Source organism: Diadema antillarum, unplaced genomic scaffold (assembly GCF_040938485.1).
Source record: "Diadema antillarum isolate AM-2024a unplaced genomic scaffold, OU_Dant_1.0 seq00001236_RagTag, whole genome shotgun sequence".
Lineage (NCBI taxonomy): Eukaryota > Metazoa > Echinodermata > Echinoidea > Diadematoida > Diadematidae > Diadema > Diadema antillarum.
Genome location: NW_027272023.1, coordinates 356,031 through 372,219, shown reverse-complemented (window position 1 = coordinate 372,219; position 16,189 = coordinate 356,031). Strand labels below are relative to the sequence as shown.

Here is a 16,189-nt window from a genome sequence, read left to right as displayed (position 1 = left end):
TTGGCAAATTTTCTTCGGATTTAGCACTTAATTAAAAAATCTCAAAAATCAAACAAACCAAAAAACAATAATTACGATACAATAAATAAACAAACATCGGGAACGCTCATGCCGTACAGAATATACTGATGAATACAAGAGCCAAAGTCATTAAAGTTGGTCCTTGATATGAGGTATAGATACAACGGAAGAAAAATTGCATTTTGAATTACATTTTATATCTTCATGGAAAATAAACAGGCCGTTATGTTTAGACTACAAGCAGTCATATTCGTTAGACAAAGGAGTTGCGAAAGCACAACTATAATACGTATCTAAATAGATAGATTATAGAAAGTGGTTCTGAGTTCCAACTCCATCCAATTCATTCTGCTGTGCTGGAAAATGAATTTGTATTAATAGCATCTAAACTGGAACGAATGTGTCTCTTTTCTAACCGACTCACACTATTTTTTTTTCTTTCCTCTCTTTCTCCCTCTTTCTACATCCATCTATCATGATGGAATCAGGGGATTTATGAAAGTTTCAAATCAAAGCAATGATAAAAAGATAATGCACTTTCACCTAGCACCCGCTAAGTCGCAAAGGCTATGTTCGAGAGAGCAGGAAATGCCGTCAGATCTTATAGTAAAGTAACCAACATTGTATACACTAACAATGTGACATACATACTGCGGCATATTAGTTAAGACAGGCGAACGAAGAGAGAGAGAGACAAAAAAAAATAGACAGACAGACATACAGCCAGACAGAAAAGGTAAGGAGAGTTTTATGCCGTCAAATTATGGAAGTCTGCAAGTCCAACGTTACAATGCTTTCGAGAGTGAAATTTGGAAAGATTCCAAGTACAGTAGATCATGTTACTCACCAGTCTTGCCATCGCACGGCCTCGAGCAGTGGGTGCCGCGGAAATTGTAGTATACCGTAGACAGTCCGTTCAGAGCGTTACATTTTCTTCTCTCGTGAGAAGTGAGACAATGTGTATACGGTGTCCGTGATGTCTGAACCTAAAAGTCTTCTATTTTGACGCTAAACAATGTTGTACATCACGACAGCAGCATAATAAAATGTCCTGTCTCGTACAACCACTATGGATGTAACTTGTTATAACTCTGTTACTTCAGGGAATTAGAAACTAGTTTACGGTATCGTGAAAATGGCGAATGCTTTCGTCGCATACAGTGGAAAATACCTGTAGGAATTTATAAGAGTTTCCTTCAATTAATGTGGAATATAAGAGCGGAAAACATTTTTCTACAAGGCAAGGAAATTTGTATGAATGTACACCTTTGTCATCGCTTCAGAATTTTAGCGCATATATTTCCTAATCAATTTTAGTAAGTAATAAAACGAAATACTGCTGCTCGTGCATGGAAAATAACGTAATAATGCTTTTGGCAGTGGCTAAATCAGGTGGGCCAATTTGCATTGAAAAATTCTACTTCGATGCCATTGTATTCGCGGGAGTGAAGTCGAATCATATTTTTGACTTCATTTGAGGGACATCCAACACAATGTACTTAAATTAAAACAGCATGGGCTTATTTGATATTTCTTTCCGTTCGCTCTATCCGTAATAGAGAGATCGCTGATGGGAATAGCATTTCTGCCTTTTCCTTATCTCTTTAAAAAACGCGAGATGCACCATCAAAAAATGCCGCGTAACATTTTCGTTATCGTTAAATCATGTTCAATAAATGAACTTCCCAAAGACAAATCATTCTCTCCATTCTGGAGTTATACTACGTTAAATAATCCTTCTTTCTTTGCTTTGAAGACGAATTTTCTTCATCCGGCCAAGTTTGCTTCATTTCCGTCCCTGGAGTACATCACGTCTAGATAACTGTAAATGGAACATAGAGAGAAGGAACGCATTCAATCGCGTAACTTGTAAAATATTTTGAGTTTAGGGTGACATTTGTGGAAAACATTATGGAAACAATAATTATAATCGTATATTTGACCAAAATTTAATTGCTTGAGGTATGACCAATCTTTATCATAGATATTTCTACTAACGATGAATTTGAAACATATCTACATCAAGAGAATTATAACAAAAAGGTATTCTACAAGAGGAAAAAAAATGATAAAGAAAATAGAGAAAAAAAACATTCCTTGAAGTCTTCCTTTTGGACTGATCTAAAGTATTAATGCGTTCGACATTGCTCTTTACTGGCTGTAATATGTTAACGTATACATGATGCATATTCACAGGAAAAATATTCAGAGCTATTTTGGGGGTTGCATTAGGCTTAAGGTTAGCAAGTTGGCAGAAAACTAGATGTTTTTGGACATTTTCATTATTTGTGTACACTGATGTTTTGCATCGAACCAATTTTTTAGCTTGTTTTTCATTTTATAAATTATACCGGTCATGCTAGGAGAGATATGGTAGGGCGTACGTTGAGAAGGCAGCCGTGATCTGCCCAAGCAGTGGTTCACCGCTAGGATGGTAATGAAGTGAGTCGGTCTACATTCCTAGTTTGTAGAAGTCCTTCTGTCCACCAGTTTGTATGAATATCTATTCATTAATATCTCCTGCTTGTTTTCCAAGTCATTCCTCTCTTAAAATGGTTAGCACAAAGACGCAAGAATGAAATGAATGAGGGATGTATGATATGTTAGCAATAGTTGGCTTCCGTCCTATGCCAGGTTACAATGTTATCATTCGGAAGAGGTTGAGACCTTGGAACTGTATGACTCATATCCGTTTGGAGATGATCATTTCTTTTTCTTATTCAACCCGTTTGCTTTGCCCGTTTGGAGTAGGTTTTGCGCTCTCATGTTCGTCATTGCAAATTAGTTTTCTTCCATAAATCACTGATACCACCGACTGATTCCACTGCGTATATAATCAAAATTAGCTGCGTGTATTCCCTTTTACATGATAAGCAAATACATAGAATAAATCCATCAAACTTGGCTTCTTTCTCCTTCTTTTTTATTTCTTTTTTTACGAATGTAATCCTTTGGATTTCAATAGACCCATCACTCAAAACATTCATGCCATCCTTATGACAACGGAAAATTACGCATAATGCACGGTATATGCATATCATAATGTGTATTATTATGTTCTGTTATATCGTAATTCATCTCTTTTTGTCTGTATAAATGCCCCTATTGATAGAAACTCCCATATTAAGTATCAATATCTTCAACTGTAATCATTCTTATTATACACGTGATTTTCATTGCACTTGTTCTTACATTATGTTGTTGTTGTTTTTTTTAATTCAGCAATCTGTGTAATGCAACATTATTTGTTTGATTTTGTTCGTATTTTGATATCTATATCTAATACAAGTGTTAAAGAAAAGGTTTGACAGTAAAAGTTATTGGACAAGGTTTAACAGCATGAAATTTGAAAAGTCCTCGAATTGTATGACATATTACACCCTTATATCTTTGCTCCTATTCTCTCTCTCTCTCTCTCTTACAAATACACACATTATACACGCGCACACTCTATCACATACACAAACAAACATAAACGAAGATACACGTATATGTACAAACACATAATTTCTACAATGTCTACATTTGTTTTTGTGAAAACAAAGCAGAAGAACAAAAATAAGGATCAATACATTTTGATCAACAAGAATGTGGGGGAGGGGGCGTGTCTCCTTAGTCAATGAATACAAATTTTCCTTAGAGTTTATTTCGATATAAAAACGGTGCTCCATTGAAGACCTTGCGGGGGGATTCCCTCGTCATGTGACGTCAGAACCCGGAAGCCGGAGATCGTTTGTGTTGGTAACTTTCCAAGAATACTGTGACATTGAAGTGGGCAGAAAATGCTACCAAAATAGCGACATTTAATCCGAAATAGAGCGAACATTGTGAGAGGTAATCAAATTCAGTTTGGATTGGATGAATGTTTACATCAAAACTGCAGTGTTGCCAAACGTTTGACTTATTGGAGGGTTCATTCCATTTTGTCTCAAAACTTCCTAGTTCATATTGGATCAGCCTATTCACACTGCTGTTTGTCGACACGCCATTAGTTATCATATCACCATTTAGATACCAGACTGCGTCTTCAGCTCCAAACACCTCCTCGCCTGTGCACACAGCTGTAACTTCCTGGTCTGGTGTTAGAGGGCTTGGCACCTCTAATGTCACACTCGTGCCGCCTATACATGAGCAATTTCGAAAACAAAATCTTTAATGAATCAGAACGATATTTGAACTTAGATAAGCAAGATTAAAGCAGTAAGATGTAATGAATTAGGAGCAGTGATGTACCAAAGGCTGCGATTTGCAAATTTTATAAATTTGTTCTTATTCAAATAGTTTGCCATTTGTTCAGGTGGACTTTTATGCAGTTTTGACCCAAGCTCTCTACATCTGGTTGTATTTTATTACACTTTACAGTTACCTTTATCAAAGTTGTGGATCATCAACGCGCGGATGCCATGTTAACAAAGCACCAGTCAAATGCAAATCCTATAAAAAGAAAAGAATTAGATCGTGGGTGCAGAGTGTTTCTTTAAAATGTATTCAAAAATATATAAAAATGCTGCATTGTATGTGCCGGTTATCCAAAACATATGAAATGTAAACTGCTTACCTGTATGAGAAATGATAAATGAGAATATTCCAAGAAGGAATAATATTCGTCTGTTACCCGTCATCCCGACCAGCATCTGTTAACACCTGAAAGGTGATGATTGATGAAGAATAAAGAGATTTTAGAATTCAAGACAAAAAAAAAACTGAGGTCAAACTGATACAGTTCAGGCGTAGGAAAGATTCATTCACATTACATCGTCATGGCGTTGTTTACATGAAGCAAGTTGTGGCTTTGACAACATGAAAGAAAATAGGAATATTTTCGGCGTGAAAATGAAAAATAGAAATCCTGGAATCACCGTGAAACAAATTATTTGTGTCGAGATGAATGCGAAAAGAACAAGTCCTATGTCCTAATATTAATGCCAGAGTCAGGCGAGTACCGCGCATCCATCGGCAAGATCAACAAGCTTTGAATAAAGCTCTGCAAGGGCGTAATGATATACGAGTGTGCTAAGCCCATTTGCTTGATAGTGGCTTTGTCCATCGCTCGCTGTATTAATCCGCGTCAAACTCAACAGCAATCGCCATGAATTATTCATGCCCAACCAACCTCGAGATATTCAGAAGGTGAACTGAATATTATTTGAGAAGAAAGGACGCTCGACTTCGATTCAATTCAATTCAACGTATTATTTCACTCTCATGAGGTGGGGCACTCTCGTCAGTCAAAGACTGGTTTTAGGAGGGGTCCACACAAGATTCAAACTTCCGTTATTTCCAAATTAAGCGCTTTAAGGGTTCTCAATAATTTCATCTAGCAAAATATATTAAGTTCTTAATATTTCTGTCGTTATTCCATTTTCATTTCAATCCCCAAGTTTTAAGGAGATGCTTTGTGTATTAACCTTTTGTTGTCACATCGAGTTTGCATATGGAATGATTTTTGTTGAGGAGTCAGACGATATTCCGTACATGGATTTTGCATTGTGGGACTACCCGTTTTGGAACCCACAATTTCTATCAAGTCGAGTTTAATGACTTGAACTTGCTAACTCATATTTTCAGTCATTTTTTTTTTGGCTTGTACAAAAGAAGAAAAGATGTCCATTTTGCTCGAATATCTCATCTTAAAGATTTTTTTTTCCATGAAATTATAGGGACATTCTAATATTCATTAAGTTCCATTAAACTGAAATCAAATCTTATTTCATTTGGAAACGTGAACATCGACATTTCTCTCTTTTTGGTAACAGAGAGTACGGTTTCATAAGGAAAGCAAACTGAGAAGAGTATACGAAAAATGTGGAACTCTTATACATTGTCATGAGAACTGATGAAAAAGCAATATCAAACTGGTGTTCGTGACAACGAGAGCTCATATCACCTCATGATATACAACGCGAGTTGGTTTCTCTTTCAAAATGCGTCAGTAAGGTTTCACTTCTTGTTTACAAAGAAAACAATGTGGTTGGCTCATGCTTTCCTTGCACGCACATTTTGCCGGGGACAATACTAGATACTTGTCTACAAGCAATTTGACTCATAAGAACAAAAAAAAAAAAAATCTTCATCCGTCTAAAAACTAACGTTTCAGAGTGATATTGTATTCCAAAGTCGAATAACAATGCATGCATCAGTCTGTGAGCCCATAGCCTATAATATATAGGAACACATATGCACAAATATGTGCCCGATGTATAGACACGTATTTCCGTACATGTGTTCATAAATAGTTATATAATTATTATAAGAATATGTATATAAATATATATATACATATTGCTGTGTGTAATGTATATATATATATATATATATATATATTGCTGAAAACCTACAAATCATTACAGCAGTTCAGAAACAATTTTAGACGCACTTTCCGTATGTAATAGCAACATGGTTTTGTATATTCTGCCAGTATTTTACTCTTTTCTTTTTTTCCTTCTTCATCCTGCTTTGATTGTGCACCATTTGTGTTCTATATATTTTGTATCTATATATTGTAAGTTGAGAAAGTCTTGTATTTACTTTGGGGCCTATTCCCAACAAGCCTGAAAGGCTTTGATTGGTCCCCCACAGTGAATATGTTTATACTATGACTTGAAATGTAATGATCGTTGTTTTTAATGTGGAAATAAATGAAATGAAATATATATATATATATATATATATATATATATATATATATGGACTTTGTTTGCAAAAACCGATAAGTCCATTTTCGAAGATTTTGGAGTACGGTCTTTGCCATAAAGAACAAAATAATATCTCTTTAATGATATATTGGTCACTACATATAAAGGTACATTTCTGAAGTTATGACCAAAAGAAGCTAAAGATTTCTTATAATTCTCTTTATTTTTCTTGACCTTTAATCGCAAATATCTCTATTTGGCAAATATGGTCTTATCGGTTTTTGCGAACAAACTCTTCATGTATATATAACATATATATACATACACATCACATAAGATGTCTAATGCATCAAAATCACATGGAAAATTGCAGTTATCATAACTTACATTCTTTTGCTCGTAATATTGCAACTTTAAAAAAAACCGTCATTAATTGCTACGTTACATTTCCTAATATTTTTATTACTTTTTAATGAATCTTATCATACTTCAGCCGCATTCGTTGTCGTAGTATCACAATGTCAGATGAAATATCGTTTTGGATTTATTCCATTTCTCATAATCAAAAACTTTAACAAGTTTGCCTCCTGCTGTTATTTTTCTTTACACGTTGTATTTTTTCCTCCCTTGACATTTACTTGCTTCTCTAACTCTTTTTGAGGATAGACATAGGAACATAAAGAAAGCATTACTTTAAAAAGACAGATACATCATTACTTCTAAAAAGGATATTATCAACAATATTCATCACACTTCTTCCAAATAACATAGATAACATAGAAAACATAGATTACATAACTTAAATTTATTGCGTAATGTTGCCTAACCGACCATGACCTGTAACTGTTCACATGTACCTTGATGAGAAAATACGTTGCCATGCTTTACTATTCAGTGATCTAGGTGATTTAACTTTGTGCATTAGCGAAAGCAGACAGACCTCTCCTCTCTCCTTTCTTCTATCCTATCTCTATGCCAGTCATCCCTCCCTCCTATTTTCCTATATGTTATGTATTATGTACTAGGGCTGCATGCAAATCAAGCAATGCTTAGGCTGTAGCCCTTCTGTGTTATTCATTGCATCGCTAATATGGTTTGTTGTACATTGTAAAGGCAATGAAGAAACTTATTTTGTCAACAATTAATGTTTATTTATATATGTGTATGGCACCAACAATGTATATAATGTGTATGTATCTGCATGAGTAATGATATAATGCAGGAACCAATAAATCAAATCAAATCAAATCAAACACTTCACATAAGCAGTATATTGACAGGCCATATTTGTTACATGTAGCCAAAGGAATAATGTACGAGACTATTCTTTTGTTTCATATTGTTGTAATCAATCACTCTCTTTCCTATTAATCTACTGTGCTATTACTCTACACACATCTATAATAATCATTTGCTCTTCTGAAGCATTTGATTTGATACTATACCATTTCCATCCAACCGTTCATATGGAAATCGTTCTTTTGCTGTTGTAGTACCTAAACCATGATGCCAGACAGACCTACTGCTGAGACAGAAGAAATCTTAAACATTTCTGAAAACCTATCTGTTTCCAATGTAGAAGGAGAAAGGTAGGTTAAGTGCGTAGAGAATAATCATGTTATATCATTATGAGCCGTTTACAATAAGAATTACTAGTTTTATCACCATTATCATCTATGTATATCGCCTTTCCGAAAGGATTTAAAAGTGGAGGCAAAAGTGTTGACAAAAAGTGGAGGCAAGGAAGAAGAATGGGCCTCCTAGGGTGAGGGGAATCCGGTTTGTGAAGGAGGGTGTGAGATGCAGTGTGAGAAGGAAGGGTCAGAGGGATGATGGTGGGGGAATCTTAGCAGCGGGGGATGATTGGGAGGTGCGGGTGGATGAGGGAAACCGTACAGTGCCAGAGGAGGTGGTAGTAACTGCCCTTCGGCTAGTCTAGCTTCTGGACTCTTTTTACTCGTAGGGGTGATTCAGTGTACGCGACAAGACGTATGAGGGCGTGACACCCGAGGATTGCGATACGCCGAGAACTGCGATACCCGAGGGCAGTCTCTCGATTATCGCAATAAGAAAATTTGCGCCCTCTCTTGGTTTATCGCACCAAGGAAAAGGGGACGGAGCCCAGACTACCCTTCGGCCGGACATGGTGCTGGTGGCTAGGTCTGTGCACAGGTTAGCAATGGTGGAGCTGACTGTGCCATGGGAGACAAGGATGGATGAGGCAAGGGAAAGGAAGCTGGATAGGTATGCTGAGTTGAGGGAGGAGTGTGAGAAAAGGGGGTGGAGAGCGGAGGTGCATACTGTGGAGGTGGGGTGCAGGGGATATGCTGGTCGATCGGTAAGGAGGTGGGTCAGAGGGATGGGAATAGGTGGTAGGGACGGGGAAAGGTGGATCAGGAGAATTTGTGGGGCAGCGGAGACAGGATCTGCATGGATAGTAGGGAAGGCTTGGGGGGGTGGTGGGAATAGGGGGGTGTAGAGAGAGTGTTTCGGGAGTGAGGAGAGGTGATTGATGCCAAGCTTTTTCTTTTCTGTCTTGTTTTGTGATGTTTTGTTTTGTTTTGTTTTGTTTTTTGTTTTTCTCTTTGAAATGCCATGGGGGTGCTGTCAAGGGGATCCCAACGCAGCACCGGCCAGCCAGGGGGAGGTGTACAGCACTTAAATGGCCGAAACACTGGTGATCCCCGGTGTGCTGCTGACGACCCATGGCATTTGCGGAGTTAACATCTTTCCGTTTATTTTCTTCTCACAGACAGGCACAATAAAACTAAGTGTGTCAAATCTAATATGATCACTATGCAGTTGGAATTAAGAATTATTTTTGGAAGAACTTGGTACTTCAGAGTCGCCTTTTGAATTATTGATAATGTTATTTGTTTTAAACTGCTAAAAAAAGAAGGATGAATCATTAACAGTACCAGAACAAAGTATGGTATGTGCTCACTCTATTTGATTAGGTCAAAGGTCATAAACTGACAATGGTTGAAAGCCGACTTTTCGAATATTGCCTTACTTTTTGACTTTTGATATATATTTTTTTTGGAACCCTGCCTTTAGATTTAAAGATTATCAGCTGGTAAATCGAAATCTGCAAATGATACACATGTGGTATTATGAAGTTCGACATTCTTTAGCTGACGTATAAGCAAGTTTACAGTTCCACATTGCGCATGAGCAGAAAAGGGTCATTTGTACAATCTTGCATATTTGTCTTTGAATTCACCGAGATAAGCATCCCTGATGTAATGATTATTCATGTAACCCCTGTAAACGGTACTTACCAGCGGGGAGAGTCTGTAAAGGGATCTAGTGGTTCGTTTTAAAAAAGAAAACACCATTAGACAATTAGTGGAGAGCATACTGAATACCATAATGAAAGTTATGTCGAGAAGTAGGAAGTAGTTTAATTCGCAGTTGTCATTACTTAATCGTAATTTACTAAGACAATACATTTTTTAAACATCTCATCCTGGCATGTCTGTGGTGGAGCACTTTTCAAAGTTAAAACCTGAATAATGCTTTGATGTATTATTCTTTCTATTTGCTCAGCTTTTTCTTTGTCTCTACAATATTTGTGCAATATTAACATATCTGCGATGTTTGTTGCTGTTGTTTTTTGTGATTGTATTATGTATCGGATCTCACTGTAAATTAAATGTCGTCTTGAATGGGGCCTACTGAGTGATTACCACACCCTTTGTGACACTTAAAAATGCAATCTGTACAAATTAATGCATATTTTTTACCTTACAATCAATTTCTTTGCACTTTGAAGTTTGAATATATTTGATAGAAAATAATCACAGTAATGATAAGAATGTGTGGTAATGACCCTCTTTTGGTATACCTTTTTCTTTTACTCTCATTTACTAATACCCACGCTTAATAACATGTCTTTACATCTAAATTGCAATAGGGTCTTACGTGATATGTACTATTGTAATATGAACAGAGTGAGGGATGGGTTTTGGCCCCAATTATATAGATTTACTGCGCCATCTGGATTCGACATTGAAAAGCAAACACATTGACAAAGTTAGTGTATTGGTTCGGTCCATAAAAACGGTAGGAATTAACATATTCATTATGCATTATGTAAATCATATGATATCAGCATCATGCGATTGTCATATCACGTACAATCATTGTATCATTGTCTTCAATCCGTGTCATTTATTATTGAATTATTTTCAATCTCAAGATGTTTAGGCTTATCCAACTGAATTTCACCTATTTTTTTTTGTAAGATCTTTCAATTTTATGCTACAAGAATAGTATTCCTGATTTCACTTGGATCTGCTAATATTTTGATCGTAATATACCTTTATTTCACCTGACACATTGCACTTTTATAAACATAAAAAAGTCACTCCCACATCACTAGGCATTTCATGATTGTAAAAGAAATTGATCAATCTTGAAAAAAGAAAAGAAGAATGACAAGAAATAGAATCACCAGGGTCTCAAAGAAGCCAGGAATATTTCGGAATACATAATGGTTACCTCTCGCCAACGGACGGAAATCCATGGATTAAATCAGCCGAGTTTATAGCCGTAAAAACACATATTTTTTTTCTCTCAATAAGAAAGAGAGAAAACATGTATGAAATCACCTTGAAGCCACAAGCCGGCTTATGTTGTCAACGACTGATTGAAGATAACCGTCATCAAAAGTCTTTCATGGTTGCAACTCATATGCATATAGGTTATAGTGATTAAAGTAGGACTACGCATTTTATAAGAAAAAACGTAATTGCATTTTATCCATGCATTCGTCATTCAAATCTGCCTCTAAATACACACATACACGCACACAAAAACATATGTATGTATATGCACACAAACACACATATGATATATATATATATATATATATATACAGCTGTGTGTGTGTGTGTGTGTGTGTGTGTGTGTGTGTGTGTGTGTATCAGAACAATATGTCCCCCCTCCCCCTAAAAAAAAAAAAAAAAAAATACGACAGGACCTTCCGCCATGATACCTTAAAAAATCTTCAATCAATTCAAAATTACTTCACGGTATAAAACTAAGTCTTATGAATTATATCATCCACATATTACAAAAATCCCCATCCGATTTGCTTCATTGGCCAAAGAGAAATTAGGATTTTGTAGGCTGGCATGTCAGGAATCCCTCCCCCCCCCCCCGGTTCTGTCCATTGTAAGCAGTTCCAAGAGCATCCAAGTACTAAACTTGGAAGAATCATACCCATAATCCACTTTTCTCTGTGACCACTTAACCAAATGGAATTGGGTTTCCTGCAAGATGTAGAATAGATGTTAAATTCTTAGACCTTGAAATAGCATTGAGACGATTAAATCAAATTTCAAGTTATCAATGCGAAAATTCGATTGTAATTTTTGAGATCATTCCTATACACATACATACATAGTGACATGGTGCTGGCATGTTTACCAAACACTTTTGTCATCTTGAAAAAGATGCTATAATTGTGGCAATGAAGACAGTAGATGTCAAACGATGATAACTACACTATGAAGTATAGTTGTAATATTATGTCTAAAAAAAATCGACAAGTTCACTAAAAATCATACTTGTATATTATTAACAACTCAAAGAATTCTACGAGTACTCAATACAGGTTGGAATAAGACAGAAGAAACACATACACAAGACAAACATAAATGCGGGGTATATCAAATGAAATGGGGGCAAAATACATACGACACTACCACCAGGCTATCCCTGGTTGCCGGCAGTGACACTATGAACTTGGAATAAAAACCCAAGTTCCGATAATTCCTACATTGTTATGTTAAGAAGTATATGACAATTTCGAAATATCGAGGGGTTTCATATTCATTTGACGTGTACATGTTACGTCAAAATGACCAATCACAGGGCTATTCACAGTGAACAAGCCTAAAACCTTTCACCCCCGTCCCTAACCTCAAATAATTTGCTTTCGACTGGGTCTCACGTTTTTGTCTAAGGGCTCCCTCATTATAAATGGAATGATCATAACATAGGCGGTCTCCTATACATCTTGTAAAAGAGCAATAAAAGGAAACAAATACACCTACGTCACTCCACCAACACTGTAATAGAAGCGACGCAAAGAATGAGCCGTCACAAAAATATTTTACAATAAATCAACTGAAAAAAAAAAGATATTATTCAGTGGGGTGAAGGTTCAGATGCAAGTTTCTTCATTCATTTCATTTCATTTCATTTTATTTCCTTTCATTTTATTTCATTCTCCTTTATCCAACAGAACACAACACAGTATGAATTAGGTTATTATCACAATCGTATACACACAACTTGGAAATGATATCAAATGATACAATAATAAAGTCACATATATATGCATGTATACGCAAAATAATACAAGTCTATGTTTCAGTTGGAAAAAAAAAGGAGAACTGAGAGGTCCACTAAAAAGCAAGCTTGTAGATTGTGAACCACTCAAGAAACTCTAACGAAATACTTATTTGTATATGCTTAACACAAGTATAATTTAAACAAGACGGAACAAAACAGGAGACACACAATAACATGACACGACTAGACAGAAAGGTGGAAAATGAAAGGAAGGAAGAAAGAGAATGCCTACATGCTGATCAAAGAAACGAAAGAGGGAATTGAAGAGATGCTTTACACAGCCTTCACTTTGTCTCCCTCTACAAATTAAATTTGTTAAGATCGCAACTGCTGATCTGTAAATTAACAAACATGTCGGAAAAAAGGAACCAGCGGGACTCGAACCTGTCATCTACTGCTTTCCGGGCAGCGACACTACCACCAGGCTGTCCCTGGTTGCCGGCAGTGACACGGTGAACATGGAACAAATACCCAAGCTCCGAAATTCCGACATTGTTATGTTAAGTAATCCAAGGCGGACAAGGCATATAATGAAGGAAAGATATTATTCAGAGGGATTATTTAGAGGGAGACAAAGTGAAGAAACCTGCATCTGAATAAATGAACTGTCCAAGTAGATGGTAATACGCGGCGTGTTTAAACACGCACGAGTTTGAAAACAAGAACAGTGTACCTTTGGTAACAGGGTAGTATTTGTGAAAGCGCATAATATGTGCATGCGCACTGTACCTCATTTCTTCGCCGGCGCCGTGTGAGCCTTTAGTACTCGATCGCATTGGAATATAAATTAGCCCCTTCGTCGACTTCTTCTGAGATATGTCGTATCAGATATAGTGCCTCTCCTACTCTCTTTCTTTTTCTCATCGCAATTATACATTCGTCACAGCGACGTAGAGTATATAATATACTAGTGTTCCAATGCTTCAGGATGCATATACCGGTGAGTATTATTGTACATGTACTTCTTTAATTAAAAGAGGTGTCAGCACGATTATTCGGCCTTTTTTCTATCGATAATCTCATATATGACGTTTTCAGTCTACCGTCTTTTGTAAAGAAAATGGAATTGAAACATATCAAGAAATCACTTTTGGTAGAGGTAAGTCTCAATGAGAGAGTGAGACCTAGAGTGATACTTTTAGGGTAAAACATTTTCTTTTTCTTTTTTTTTTTTTTTTTTTTTTGCAGGTGTTCATGTCTTACCTTCTAATGGAGTACTTCCCGGCTTTTTTTTTTTTTTTTTAGTCTTTATGCAATTATAGTGTATCTTTTATAGAAAATGTGTTTGAAAGATAAATTGAAGAGTTTGGTCCCAAAATGCGCTCAGCGTCCCTTTAAACAATAAATTCCATCATCACATAAAGCAAGATAAAGCTTTTCCGACGATACCACACTGAAAGACAGCATGGAATATAGTTATGATAAGATAATTTCCTCATATTTCTATATCATTTCCTTCTCTTTTGGTCGCAGCTTTATTCACATTTGCGATCAAAGTCTTAAATTGTTGTGGAAATGAGAGGGGACCAATTCGGTTTAAATGGCTCTCGTCGTTCACGTACATAGAAGAAGACTCTTTGTAAGCCTTGAACACCAGTCTTATTAACCCGACTAGTGTACCCATCATTTTTTATTTATCTTCATTTAAAAAAAAAAATACCTAAGTATATTTTAGAAGTTAAGAACATATTTTACGATAATTTGAGTGTTTCAGTCTCAATCGATATGACACATTCAAAATAAGGTAATCAATATCTACTTTATTCTATGTGCGTCAGTTACATGTAGTATAGGGAAAGAGACTTGGGCATCACTCCTGTCCCTTTTATCAAAATGAAATCAACAATTGCCTTTATGAAATAGCATTTTACTCGATTTGTTTTCTTGTCTTCAAGAAACATGGTCCGTGTTTTATACCATGTTATCTAACAGACATTTTCGTAGAATATTATTTTACCCTCATTCACCTCTAAAGGTACATATGGACAACGATGCATCAAGAAGATTGTAACCTAGAATAAAGAAATCCCCGCTGTCACTATGCACGACCAGGCAAGCTCCTGAGGGAAGTGGATTAAAGAAGTCCTATATTTGTGAAAGTATCCTGACCTCAAAATGGCCTGAGTTACTCAGTCCACTTTGCTGTGTCACAAGTGTAGAGATATTCACACTGTTACAGTAATTTCTCCAGCTAGTACACCGTTTTTCCTCTAACAGAAAGTTTACGCTTAATTGTTCCTTCATAATTTCTTCTTCCTTCCAATGATCAGGGCCTCACCCGGTATAATTCATATCCCTTACATAGATAAAAAGTTGCACCCGAACTCAGTTACTGCTTCCATAATAGCCGTTAGTTTTTCAGCACAACGTGGTTTTATCTTTCTGACTTACACTTGCATTTGACAAATATGTGCCATAGTACCCTAGTGTGTAACAGTCTTTCTTTTTTTTTTTTACAATAAATTTTAGTCCAAAGTTGCATCTCTGTTCCTTGTTGTTTTTTTCTTCATTTTTTTTCTTCATATATATACACGATCTCTATTCGGCGAAGTTTATTCCTAAATACACTCAGCAAAAAAAAAAAAATAAATAAATAAAGAAGAAGAAAAAAAAGATGAAGAAAAGAAACGCTCTTCAAGTTTAGATTTCTCATAGAATATTTGGCTAAAAGATAATGCATCATATACCATATGAAAGGTAATCTAATTGGCTATCAACCTGGTAGGTCAATAAAAAGATACATATTTTACGCATGAGTGAATACCTTTGGTGTGGGTTTTTTTTCTCCTCAAAGGAATAAAGATAAAGTTGCAAAAATTAGCCAGTTGTCATTCATACGTGCTTCTCATATCTGTTTTTTTTTTTCATATAACACTAAAAAAGACATATCTAGCACAATAAAAAACCTGAATTAAGTAGAGCCATGATATATCTTATATTTCTAAAACCCAAGAATCTGTAAGGTGGAATAGCGGCATCGCGCAATCACCTCCCACACATAAGGATGTTTCTAAGCGCATTAATCGGAAATGAAAGTAAAAATAATGAAAAATAAAAACAAGAATTAAAAAAACATATAATATTGTAGTGTTCATCCAAGTTGGATATTATAAGATGTTAAATGATGTTTTTGCAATTTATAAATATCAATATTAATGGAATTGCTATTG

At 35.9% G+C, this 16,189-nt stretch overlaps 1 long non-coding RNA gene across 1 annotated transcript; it reads right to left on the bottom strand.

Annotated features, from left to right (window-relative positions):
- Window positions 1–3,692: 3,692 nt before the first annotated feature.
- LOC139745146 (uncharacterized) lies at window positions 3,693–4,966 on the bottom strand. The gene is made up of 3 exons (XR_011711871.1): window positions 4,881–4,966; window positions 4,580–4,665; window positions 3,693–4,142 (listed from the first exon to the last, which is right to left on the bottom strand). It is a non-coding gene; the product is annotated as an uncharacterized lncRNA (long non-coding RNA).
- Window positions 4,967–16,189: the final 11,223 nt, after the last annotated feature.